The sequence below is a fragment of the Chenopodium album genome, chromosome 14 (assembly GCF_948465745.1).
Source record: "Chenopodium album chromosome 14, dcCheAlbu1.1, whole genome shotgun sequence".
In the NCBI taxonomy this organism is placed as follows: domain Eukaryota; kingdom Viridiplantae; phylum Streptophyta; class Magnoliopsida; order Caryophyllales; family Amaranthaceae; genus Chenopodium; species Chenopodium album.
In genome coordinates this window covers 500,143-512,892 of record NC_137847.1, presented here as the reverse complement: position 1 = coordinate 512,892, position 12,750 = coordinate 500,143, and the positions used below count along the sequence as shown (strand labels likewise).

The window sequence follows — 12,750 nt, the reverse complement described above, 5'->3', positions numbered from 1 at the left end:
GGCTTTTTAAATCGTTTATCGATTTTTAAAGTTGGTGGTGGGTTAGGGTTTTCTTGTTGTGAAGGGGATGAGGATGTTTGAGGTTCACTTGTTTTTCTTTTCTTAATCCCTCCAATGAATTTCTTCATTTTTTTTTTAGTTTGGAAAAGGGTAAATAGGAAAAACACTCAACAACAAACAACTCCACACACACCCTTAACTTCAAACCCCCTTTAAAAATCCAAATGTACCTGTTCCACAACACAACCAACAATATATTCCAACACAAAAATTCCCAACAACAATGCACTTCACTAATTTCACACAATTCACATTCACAAAATCACAATGTTTATGCAATTTTCAATCACAAATTCAACTACTCCAAAAATCATTCACAATTTTCTCTAACAATTCTCCATAAACAACAATAATTGTTCAATTCCAACCAATCATGCAATCAACTACACAATTTGTATGAAATAAACAATAATTAAGAAAATTTGAAAAAGAAAGTTGAGTAGAGAAGTGGATTATACCAGATAGAGTATGAAGATACTCTAAAATCCTCCAAGACTACCCAAATTTGCTACTCCTTCTTCAAGCTTTCACCTTTTTGCTCTTGTTCTTCAATGGAGATTTTGTGGGTTTTTGAATTTTTGACCAAATTTGTGAAATTTTGTGATTTTTAGAAAGAGAATTGGAAGGAGAGTAAGAATTTGTGAATTTTGAGTGAAAAAAGTGAAGGTTTGATGATGATTTTGATGAGAGAAGGTAGAGAAAATGGGGTTTTTAGAGTGAGAAAGTGGTGGGTAAAGAGGAGAGAGAAGATGAATATGGGAAAATGAGAGGTGGGGGATGAAAGAGGATAAAAAGAGATAAGGGGAAATCCTCTCTTTTTTTTTTTACACGGCAGGGGTGGAGCGTCCGCTCCGAAGAAGAGGAGCGCTCGCTCCTGCCTTTGAAGCTGCTACTGCCTGGATTTCGATAGTAGGAGCGGGCGTGCAGGTTGTTAGGAGCGCCCACTCCTACTTCTTCACTTTGATTCTGCCAGTTTTTTCAGAACTCAATTTTTTTTTTTTTTCGAGAGCTGAATATAGGAGCGGGCGTGCAGGTGGTAAGGAGTGCCCGCTCCTACGTTTTCTGTAGTTCCTGCCCAGTTCTGTGTGTACAGGAGCGGGCGTGCACTCCTTCAGGAGCGCCCGCTCCTAAACTTGCTGGAAGTTCCTGCCTTGAATGCTGCTAGTAGGAGCGGGCGTGCAGGTTGCGAGGAGCGCCCGCTCCTAACTGTAGTTTCCAAATCTGCCTTTCTTTTCTCCAAGCAAATTACCTTCTTCACTTTGATTCTGCCAGTTTTTTCAGAACTCAATTTTTTTTTTTTTCGAGAGCTGAATATAGGAGCGGGCGTGCAGGTGGTAAGGAGCGCCCGCTCCTACGTTTTCTGTAGTTCCTGCCCAGTTCTGTGTGTACAGGAGCGGGCGTGCACTCCTTCAGGAGCGCCCGCTCCTAAACTTGCTGGAAGTTCCTGCCTTGAATGCTGCTAGTAGGAGCGGGCGTGCAGGTTGTGAGGAGCGCCCGCTCCTAACTGTAGTTTCCAAATCTGCCTTTCTTTTCTCCAAGCAAATTACCTACATCAAAACAAAACACTAAACAAAACATTTAAAATGTTAAGTGTTAGTTTAAGCTCTTTCATCTCTCTCTCTCTTTTTTTTCTTTTTCTTGAGTAAAAGCAAAAATACTCGGGTTGCCTCCCGAGAGCGCTTCTTTAACGTCACTAGCTTGACGCAAATTCGAAAAGTATCCTCAAGGTGGGATAAAGTTCGAAACCAAATTGTCACCATTGTTTTCATTTTTACAACTTGCCATCTTGGGCAAAACTAAATTGTTTCCTTGACTAACACCTACAACAAATTCATTTTCATCATTTTTCTTTGAATCCTTCTTCTTCCTTTTTCTCTTTGATTTTCCCTTCCTCTTCTTCTTGGAAGCCTTGATGTCACCCTCTTCATCCTTGTGAGCATCGGACTCACCATCTTCAAGCATAGTCTTGAGGCAAGCGAGCATGGCAATCACCTCATCAAACCTATCCAAACCTTGCTTTGACTCATGGACATTGAAAAGAGGATTAGTAGCACAAAGCATTCTCAACATATGCAAATCATTATCACTAATAGCCTCTAAGGTCATGCAATCTTTCATGGGGAAGGACATCCTCTCTTAGGGTCAATAGTAAGACAAAATTCATCATCACCCACATTTAATGTGAGTTTTCCTTCCCTAACATCAATGATTGCACCACCCGTTGCTAAGAAAGGCCGACCTAGGATAATAGGGGTGAGGGCATCTTCCGTCATTCCTAGCACAATAAAATCAACCGGAATGGTGAAATTACCTACCTTGAGAGGGACATCCTCAACCTTACCCTTAGGGAATTTGGTGGATCCATCGGCAAGTTGAAGAGTGACATTAGTGGGTACCAAACCACCTATACCAAGCTTCTCATAAACCGAAAAAGGCATCAAACTCACACTAGCTCCTAGATCACATAGGGCATTTTCAAAGGAAACGTTCTTGATAGAGCAAGGAATAGAGAAACTTCCGGGATCTTTTAGTTTAATGGGAGAGTGGTTTTTGATAATTGCACTACAATTTTCGGTTAAGCTCACTGTGGTGGACTCACTCATGACAACCATCTCATCCTCACTTGACTTAGACTCCTCACATTGTTTTTCTTCTCTAACCTCCTCATTCTCACTCTCTTTTTGCAAGCTCATGGGTGGAGTTTCATCTATGCTAGTCCCACATCTAGTCATAATTGCCTTACAATGTTCTTCTTGACTAGGAGAAGAGGTGCTAGAATTGTTACTTTTAAGTGCATTAACTAATTGAGTTAATTGAGTTTCTAGCATCTTATTGTGGACTTGCACTTGCTTGATAGACTCCTCTAAGTCATTGGTTTTCTTGGTTTGAGCATTAACAAATTTTTCCATTGTTGTTTCTAGACTTGACTTAGGAGGGGGGGCTTGAAGTTGGAGAGGAGGTTGAGGGATAGGAGCAAGGGTAGGTCTATTTCCTCCATTAAAACCGGGTGGATTATGATTAGATGAATATTGACCTCTTTGGTGATACCTATTGTCATTTTGTTGATTAACTTGGTTGTTTGACACATAGTTACCATTACCTTGGTTCCTATAGTTTCCTTGATTATTTTGAACATTCCTTTGGCCACTATATTGACCTTGACCATTTCCTTGGGTTTGGCCCCCTTTCCAACCAAAGTTTGGGTGATGTTTCCATCCCTCATTGTAGGTGTTGGAATAAGGGTCATACCTAGGATTGGTTTGACCATTGTTGATTGCATTTACTTGTTCCATGGAAGGGGAAGGGGAGCATGAATCATTTAGCAAATAGCATTCCGAAGTCACATGATCATCACTTCCACAAGCATCACAAGACATCATTTGTATTGACATGTTATCGTTTAAAGAACTAGATGCATGCAAATTTTGGCGTGGGGAAGGGGATAGAGAAGAGGATTGCAATTGATCAAACTTAGAAGATAAAGCATCTAATTTTGAATTAATCATGTTTATAGCATTTACCTCATACTTTCCTCCTTTCTTGGAAGTGCTTCTCTCATCGGGGCTCCAATCAGTGTAGTTTTGAACTACATCCTCTATGATCTTTAGTGCCTCCGTGGGTGGCTTGTTCATGATAGGTCCTCCCGATGCTCCATCCAAAAGTATGCGGTCCGATCTCAAGAGTCCTCTATAAAACCCATGGAGCAAGAGCCAATCTTCCATGCCATGGTGGGGGCATTGTTGTTGATAGCTTTTGAATCTCTCCCAAGCATCGTAGAGAGACTCATCGGGCTCTTGTTGAAAGTTTGAAATCTTGGACCTCAACTCCGCCGTTTTCCCAAGAGGAATGAACCTCCCAAGGAATGCCGAAGTCACCTCATTCCATGTGTTCAATGAGTTCGGAGGCAATCTATCAAGCCAATCACTTGCCTTGCCCGTTAAAGAGAATTTGAACATGCTTAAGAGAATGTACTCCGGAGTAACCCCATTTGCCTTCACGGTGCTACAATACCGTGTGAATTGCTTGAGATGTGCAATGGGATCTTCATGCTTTGCCCCGGAGAATTGATGACCCTCTATCAAGGTGATAAGGGCGGGCCTTATCTCAAAGTTGTTTGCTTCAATAGCGGGAGTAGCAATCCCACTTGCTTCTTGATATGGAGGAGGGACACCAAACTCTCTTAAAGTCTTGTTCGGAAGAGCCATCTCAAATTGGTGAAGAGGTGGAGAAGTTGGAGAATTTGTCCTTGGTGACTCTAATGGAATGGTGTCTCCACTAGTCTCACTAGAACTAGATTGATCGGAATCAACTACCACTTGTGGCTCACTTGATGTGGCACCACTAGCTTTCGCCCTCTTTTCTCTTCGATTTGCCCTTACTACTTTTTCAAGCTCGAGATTCAACGGCACAAGAGGAAGTGTCCTATTAATGCGTTTGGGCATAAACAAAGAAGACTAGAAGGGAGATTAGTAGGTTAGTCAAAGAAAACAGAGAAAAATAAAGCTATACAAATGAACTAGTCTCACATATCTCATAAGTAACTCAATGCTTAACGCCATTCCCCGGCAACGGCGCCATTTTGGCAGAGGGGATAATCGGTCGTTGGACAATCACCCTAAAACCAAACAATAATTCTACCTAAACCAACCTAAGACAAGTCTAGGGCATGTAGAGGATCGTATCCACAGGGAATGGGTAAGTACACCGAGAGTATGAAACGGTTGCAATCTAGTTCGGTCACAAATTGGGGGTTTTGATTAGGTAACTACTATGGAGACAAACACTAGGGGGAAATGGGAATTGACGCCAACCAAACCAATGGATCAAAACAATAGGCAAGCATGAACACAAATTGGGTGATAGAGAGGGCACTTAATGTTGCCTTCTTTTGAAGCCACAACACTAAGCATTCCTAAACCAAACTCAACTAACAAGATAGGCCAACCAAGTCTTAACGATGAGAAGTAGACTACTAACTCGGGTTTATCTTTCGATCGGTCCAAGAAAGCATTAGGGCACAAGCAATTGGGATTTCTCACCTAATTGTTGCAACTAAGACTACTACATCATTCAAACAAGGAACCATAATCAAGAGGAATTTAGCATAACCATATAAGAAAAGGCTCACAACTAGACTTCATCTCTCAATGCAAGCATAGAAGTGAATACATGAGCAATAAGTGGCCATCTAATTACACATGCAATTAACCAATTCTTTAACAATCAATCATCAACCCAAAATGAACATGCAAGCACAAACATCAATCAACCCATGGCTTGGTTGGGTCTTCACCCAACCCCTAGCTAATTAACTACTCACTAAACATGGTGAGGGACATCAAAACAACAAGTTCCAATTCAAACATTAAGTTAACAAGTTGAGAGGAGTAGTAGGAATAAGGTAGATTGGACATGCAACAACAATTAAGCAAGATCAAGAGAGAAATTAACAATTCAAAGTAAATAAAAACTGAAATTAAAGAGTAAGAGATAGAGGAAAGAGATTACTTAAAATGCTTCAAAGTTGAGAAATTGTTGAATTCAAGAGAACAATCTTCAATTAATCTACTACAATGATTGAGTTGAGAAATTCTAAGCTAATTAATGAGGGTTGAGAGAAACTAAGGACCTAAGAAAACTAAAAGGGGAAGAAGATCCGAAAAACTGAAGCCAAGCGTCCTATTTATATGCCCAAAAATTACATCGTAAAATCCGTCAAAATATATCGGGCTTCAGAACAGGAGGAGCGCCCGCTCCAGTAAGTAGGAGCGCCCGCTCCTGGGCTCTCTATATGCCCTCTCCTCTTGCACCAGTTTGAGGCAGTTTGTAGGAAAACAGGGAGGAGCGCCCGCTCCTATACAGGTGCACGCCCGCTCCTAAAAGTGCAGGGGAGGCAGAATGTGGCAGTTCAAGAAGGAGCGCCCGCTCCTAAAAGGCTGCACGCCCGCTCCTGCTTTCCTTTGCTTCCAAAGAGTATTTCTTCATGCTTATGCTATTAGCATCGTACCTACAAGCACGAGCATACACATAAAAAGAAACGGGGAAGCCAAAAGATGCAAATTAGCACAAGAGGAGTTAGAAAAAGGGATTAGAGTAGGGGAAAGAGTACAAAATTGTGTTTAGAAAGCCATGATAAGTGGACAAATAAAACACTTATCAGTTATTTAATTTATTTATTTTTCTCAAGATTAAAAAATAAATAAATATGAGGTAAAAAAAACCGTAACATTCGAGGCAATGCCCAGATCACACCCTAGCTATATACAAACAGTTAAACATAATGATCAAATTAAAGAAGTACAAAGTACAAACTAGCAATTCGGGACATCGCCCGAAATACACTAGTTTGGTTTTAATAGTTGTTACTTATTGAGCATTAACGATGCTAATGGTTGAAAATGATGCATTGGCAAGTACAAACTTAAAAGTTTTGTAATTAAACAAATGAGCTTTTTTTTTTTTACCAGAAGAAAAAGGATTTCATTAATGAAAGATAGCCAAATGGCACTTACACACAATTCCTAGGAAATCTAAAATTCCAACACTAGTACAAATCACCTTAGAACTAGTTACATCGCAAATTTGATCAACAATCGCCTTAATAAAAAACTTCATCCGATCCGAAGCAATACAATATGTGAGTTAGCACTAATCGGCTTGAGATACACGGATGAGTAGTTGTTTGGGTGAAAAAACTCATATAGGCTTTTAGATACTTTCGGAGACGATGATACCCTAAATCTTCAATCTTTAGCACACAAACATACAAAAAAATAAGTCTAATTGAATAAACACCATCATAAAGATGAGATCCATTTATTGAAAGCAATTAAAAAGTTTTTCTTTTGGGCTTACTGTAGACACCTAATTGTGTCTCCCCAAAAACCAAACCCAGTGATAAATACTTTTTACGTCATTTGATTATCGAATAAGGTGAAATGTGAAAAGTCTTGTGATGTGATAGTTTTTAATAAAAATCTTTCTTTCTGTTTTTGAAAACTTCTTTATGAAAATAGCCAGTCCAATTTAGTTTGGTCCATGATAAGGGTCCAATAATGGTGTAGTTGGATCGGGCTCGTAAAGACCTTTCCAACGATATATTATAAGCCCAATTCCGATGAATAATGAGGAAGTTATGGTTAAAATACTAATTTGGGTCTGAAATGGTTTTACGGCCCAATGATCTAGTGGAGGGCCCATTAATTATTAATACTAAAATTATTAGGATTAATTATAGTCTTCTAAGAATAGTCGAGAAGGTTATTTTGAGTTATAATAGCATTAGGATTGATAATTAATATCTTTGATAATTGATGAATTTGGTTTGAAATAAAACAAGTGTTTTATTTTGATAAAATCTAATTTGAAATTGATTAAAACGGAGTTTTAGTTGGTTAATTATATTAAGAAAAGAATTCCGTACAAAAGCGCGTTTATCTTTTAAATTGTCGCATAACGACAAGCCTGTCGCCAAACGACAGAGCTTGTCACCATGAGTGATTCCTGTCGCATGGCGACAGACTTTGTCGCTCGCGATAGGGACCAGTTTTATTCCAATTCAAATTCTAATTTGTTTCTATCAATTCTGGACTATTTTCTTATAAATAGGGGTCGTATTTCCCCGTTTTTATTAACAACAATCATCGACAATCATCTAATTCTATTCTTTCTCTCTCTAAAAGCTATAAGCTTATTCTCTCTCTATTCTTTTTCTAAGTCTTCCCTTTTTACAAAATTCTGCATTTGCAAGTTCTAGACACACCTAGCCAAGTTCGAAGTTGCCTTCGCCCTAGATGTGAAAGGTTGATAATTTCTGAGGGTTTGGTCAAATCTCTATTTCAATTATTTGATTTAATTGTTTGATTTAATATTTTCCTTGAAGTTACTAACGCGTGTATTTTTTTATTAGAAAGAGATACGAGGCATCGAAGTAAGTAATTTATTCACTTTGTTATTATTTTGATATAGAGATCATGCTTTAATTATTTTAATTCCTAGTATCATGTTAGGATGTCTTTGTGATTCCTAGTATCATGTTTAGGGTAATAACTAAGATTTCTAATATCATGTATGTTTTAGTATCATGTTTAGGTTGCTTCCTATTTCTTTCTTTATAACATGTTAGTATCATGTTAGGGCTAAAGATTTGATTTTTATTTCTTAGTGACATGCTAGGATTGTTATTAATCTTGTTAGTATCATGCCTAAGATCTTGCTAATATATTATTACGCTTTATTGAGATTATTATGACGATGATTGTTGTTATGTTGCTTGATATATATTATTATTGTTATTGCGTGATCAAGCCCTCTCTTGCAGGTTAAAAGGGAATTTGTACTTGTAATCACGCCTAATAAGATAATTAATAATCTTGTTTAGGTTAATATGATTATAATTCAAGTGATCGCCAATAATAGATTTGTTTGTGCATTAATATTCAACCAACATAGATTAAACAGGTTTAGGATTAATCTATTGATTGTATGTTAGTCAGAAAGCGCACATGAATATGAGAAGAATAAAGTAGAGGCCTATTATTAGGGCAGGTTCAATCTCTTTTAGGTTGGATTTGTACCTTCATCCCCGAATATCCAGTCATGGTTCCAGACCACTATGGAGTTAGCGATCTCATGGATCGTGAAGGGGTGCAACCTTCACCCTGTGAACTGTTTACAAGTTCCTAAAACTTGTTGGCGACTCTTTTGCTCTAGCTTCCTTCCCCTTGGACGCCACCATGCTTAAGTGTATGATCACAGTGGGGCTCAAGTGTGGGATGCTTGAAATATTCCCTACACTAACCATTGGTAAAAATACCAGTGAAAGCCCCTACAAAAATTATAGACGATGGAAGAGAAGAGAAAAAAGGAGAAGAGTGAAGGGGCCTTTTGAAAAATGACTTGATGACTTCCAAAAATCATAATGGTACAAATTTCAAACTTGGAAAAATAGTCATCCATGAAAAATGACTTGATGACTTCTAAGACGCCGACCACGTGCATGGTTATTTATGATTGGAGAAAAGACTTGAAGTTGACTTGCAAGTCTTCCTCCGCTCCGTTAACCACGCTAGAAAAATTCTGAATCTGAACTTCATTTAACGTCTAATAATTGAACAACCAAAGTGATATTTTGTTTCCTTGGATCTTTTTTATTTTTTTATTTTTTTTTGGTGCAAATGAGGAGCTAAGCTCCGAAAAATAAAACTAAAACAAAGAAATTAAGGGGGTACAAACCGTGGCAAAGCCATACCTACTACATTATTATGCATAATACGCCCTAAAGCTAGGGGGGACTTGAATCAACTAAAATTTGTTGTTCTGGGATACTCCTTGGTTGGCAAGCCAATCCGCCGCTTGATTTACCTCTCTGTAAACATGCTTTACTTCAACTTCCCAATCTTGCTTCTTAATTAGATTCTTGCAATGGAGAATATCATGAGTACACTCACCATTATAGTTATCTTCATTGCTTAAAATTTGTACCACTGACTTATTATCCAATTGCACTTGCAATTTTTTAACACCCATCTTACGAGACAATTCAAGCCCATATTCCGCAGCAAGTACTTCAGCTTTGAAAGCATTACAATTACCAAGCTTTAGGGAGTAAGCATATGTGAGCTTTCCTATGCTATCTCTTAAAATCCCCCCCCCCCACCAGCTGGGCTAGGGGATCCTTTGGCTGCCCCATCTGCATTCAAAGCCAGCCATCCAGAAGGTGGAGCAATCCACTTGATAAATGCCTCCCTTCAAGAAGTCACTTGGGAGTTATCCGTACTGCTATCCCCCATTACTCGCCAGACTTCTTCAAATTTTTCAAGTAAAAATTGCCTCACATCAACTGGAATTTTACTAGATTTACCAAATACAACTGCACATCTCCATCTCCATATCCACCAAATCACAATAGCAAAATAGGTAGGCCAGATTTCGGGAGACAAATTATTATGATATTGTACCTTAATGTTGCGAAATAGCCACTACTGTAATGTGCCAGTGTGGAAGTCAGGGGCATTAGCAGGCCCTCCCACCTGTCTCTACACCTCCCTTGCTGCCTTACAGTCACGCAGCAAGTGGAGAGTACTTTCTTCAACATTTGCACACAGCTTGCAACAAGGGTCTTTAGTCAGTGAACGCTTGAACCTGTTTGCATTTGACATCACCCTGTCATGAAGGACCAACCAAAGTAAAAATCTAATGTGTTGTTGGACTCTGAGACGCCAAACTAGCTCCCAAGAACCATCATCATGTGCTTCCTCTTCATCTCGAATGATTTGTATAGCTGATTTAATAGAAAACCTTCATTTATCTCCATTTTTCCAATATAAAAGGTCACCCCTTTCTGGATTTTTAATTAAGCTATGAGACTCAATCTCACGCAAAGTGTTTTGGGGTAGAATGTCTGCAAAGGCAGCCCACTTCCAACCTAAATTCTCATCCCACATCTCTACAACTATAGCCCCTTCTAAGTCCAATGGAATTATGCCAATAACCAACTCTCTAAGCGGCTTTGAGCAAACACGCCTATGATCCCAAAAGAGCGTAGTTGTTCCATAACTAACCGCAACTCGAGCTCCCTTGGAGATGATATTTGCATTTTCAGTTATCTCTTTCCAAACATTTGACATGTTTGATTTTGGTTCAAACATATCTACATTGCATCTCCCCTTACAATACTTGCTTCTAAGAACACACGCCCATAAGGCATGAGGTTCAGTGAGAATTATCCAACCAAGCTTAGCTAAAAAAGATGAATTTGCTTACCTTGATGTTCGAATTCCCAGTCCTCCTAGTTCTCTTGGTTTTTGAATTTTTTCCCAAGAAATAAGGTGAATTTTACGTTTTTCTTCATCACCTCCCCAGATAAATCTTCTTGATCTTTTATCAATGTCATCACAAATAGCCCTCGGGATTCTTGTGATTTACATTGCATAAGAGGCTGGTTGATATAGTTAACTTTGCTCGAGTAATTCTTCCGGCAAGAGAAATATACTTCGATTTCCACCCTGATAATATCCTATCAATTTTTTCACATAAATATCCAAAAGTATCCTTAGTCACTCGACTAGTTAGAGTAGGCATCCCCAAATAAGTCCTAAGGTCATCAGTTTGCTCAATCCCCATATAGTCAGTGATTCCTTTCTTATGGTCCTCTAGAGTATTACCCGAGAAATAAACTCTTGATTTCGGATAGCTTACTTTCTGCCCTGAGGCCGCACAAAACCGATCCAAGCACTACTTAATCCATCCTGCTCGTTCTATGGTAGCTTCAGCAAACAATATAATATCATCATCAAACGCCAGATTGGAGAGTTGAGGCCCATTCCTACTTGCTCTTATTGGATTCCATCTATTTAGAATAATTGATTCCTCAATTATTTGGTTTAACCTTTCCATACAAAGTACAAAAATATAGGGTGACAGTGGATCCCCTTGTCTAACCCCACATTTTGGAGAAAACGCTTGAGATGGCTCACCATTCCACAATACCCGCATCGAAGAAGTGGTTATACATTCCATGATAGTATCCACTAGCAAGATAGGGAAACGAATCTCCATTAGAGTATCTCGAATAAAGTCCCATCGTAACGGTCATACGATTTTTCAAAGTCGATTTTAATAGCCATAAACCCAGTAGCACCTTTTTTATGTCTCATAGTATGTATTACTTCTTGCACAATGACTATATTGTCTGTAATTTGTCGACTCGGCACAAAACTAGTTTGTTTACTTGAAGTAAGGTGAGGCATCATGGGTTTAATCCGATTAACAATAACTTTTGTAATGATTTTATAAGCAACATTACAAAGACTAATAGGGCGAAATTGAGAAGCTACCTCCGGATTATCAACTTTTGGGATTAACACAAGAAAGGTGTCATTTAAATTTTGTTGCATACCTTTTCCATTCAGCACATCAATGACGAGTTTGTACACGTTTTTGGCCACTAAATCTCAGTTTTTCTGAAAAAATTACACTTGAAATCCATCCGGACCCGGAGAGAGCCCATTTCTTTAATTACTCTGTCAATTTCACAGTGAAGGAACGGCCTTGTCAGATTACCCTAATCATGAGTGGTAAATTATGGAAATATGTCTCTAGGGAGATCCTTGTGTGGCTGCTCTTCCTCACTATCAAAAAGGTTCTGAAAGTAGCTAACAATGTTATCTTGCAATTCCTTTTTCTCTGTTAACCATTGGCCATCAATCCCATCTTTTATGGCCGAGATTTTATTCCTCCATCGACGAGCTATTGTACTCAAATGAAAGAACATGGTGTTTCGGTCCCCATCCTTAATCCATTCCACCCTAGATTTTTGGTACCATAAAAGTTCTTCTTGAGCAAGTACCTCATCTAGCTCTACTCTTAATTTCAATTTAAGCTTTATTAAGTCTCTTGCTTTCTGCAATGCAAGAGCACTCTGCACTCCAGCAATACGAGCCATGAGGTTTCGTTTTTTTTTTAAAATATTATGGAAAGTTTCTTTGCTCTAGCTTTGCAAATCATCAGCCAATTGGTGAAGGTGCAGTACAAGGGGAGCATCCTTATCCCATTTACTTTCAATAAATTCCCGAAAGTTCTCATGTGCCATCCACGCTACTTGAAAACGGAAGGGCTTATTAATCTCGGATATTGGAGCAAAGCCATTTGGAGCAATAAGAATCGGACAGTGATCTGATTGAATAGCAG

At 38.8% G+C, this 12,750-nt stretch overlaps 1 non-coding gene across 1 annotated transcript; it reads left to right on the top strand.

Annotated features, from left to right (window-relative positions):
• Window positions 1–3,780: 3,780 nt before the first annotated feature.
• LOC145580330 (small nucleolar RNA R71) lies at window positions 3,781–3,887 on the top strand. The gene has a single exon (XR_014099395.1). It is a non-coding gene; the product is annotated as a small nucleolar RNA R71 (small nucleolar RNA).
• The last annotated feature ends 8,863 nt before the right edge of the window (window positions 3,888–12,750 follow it).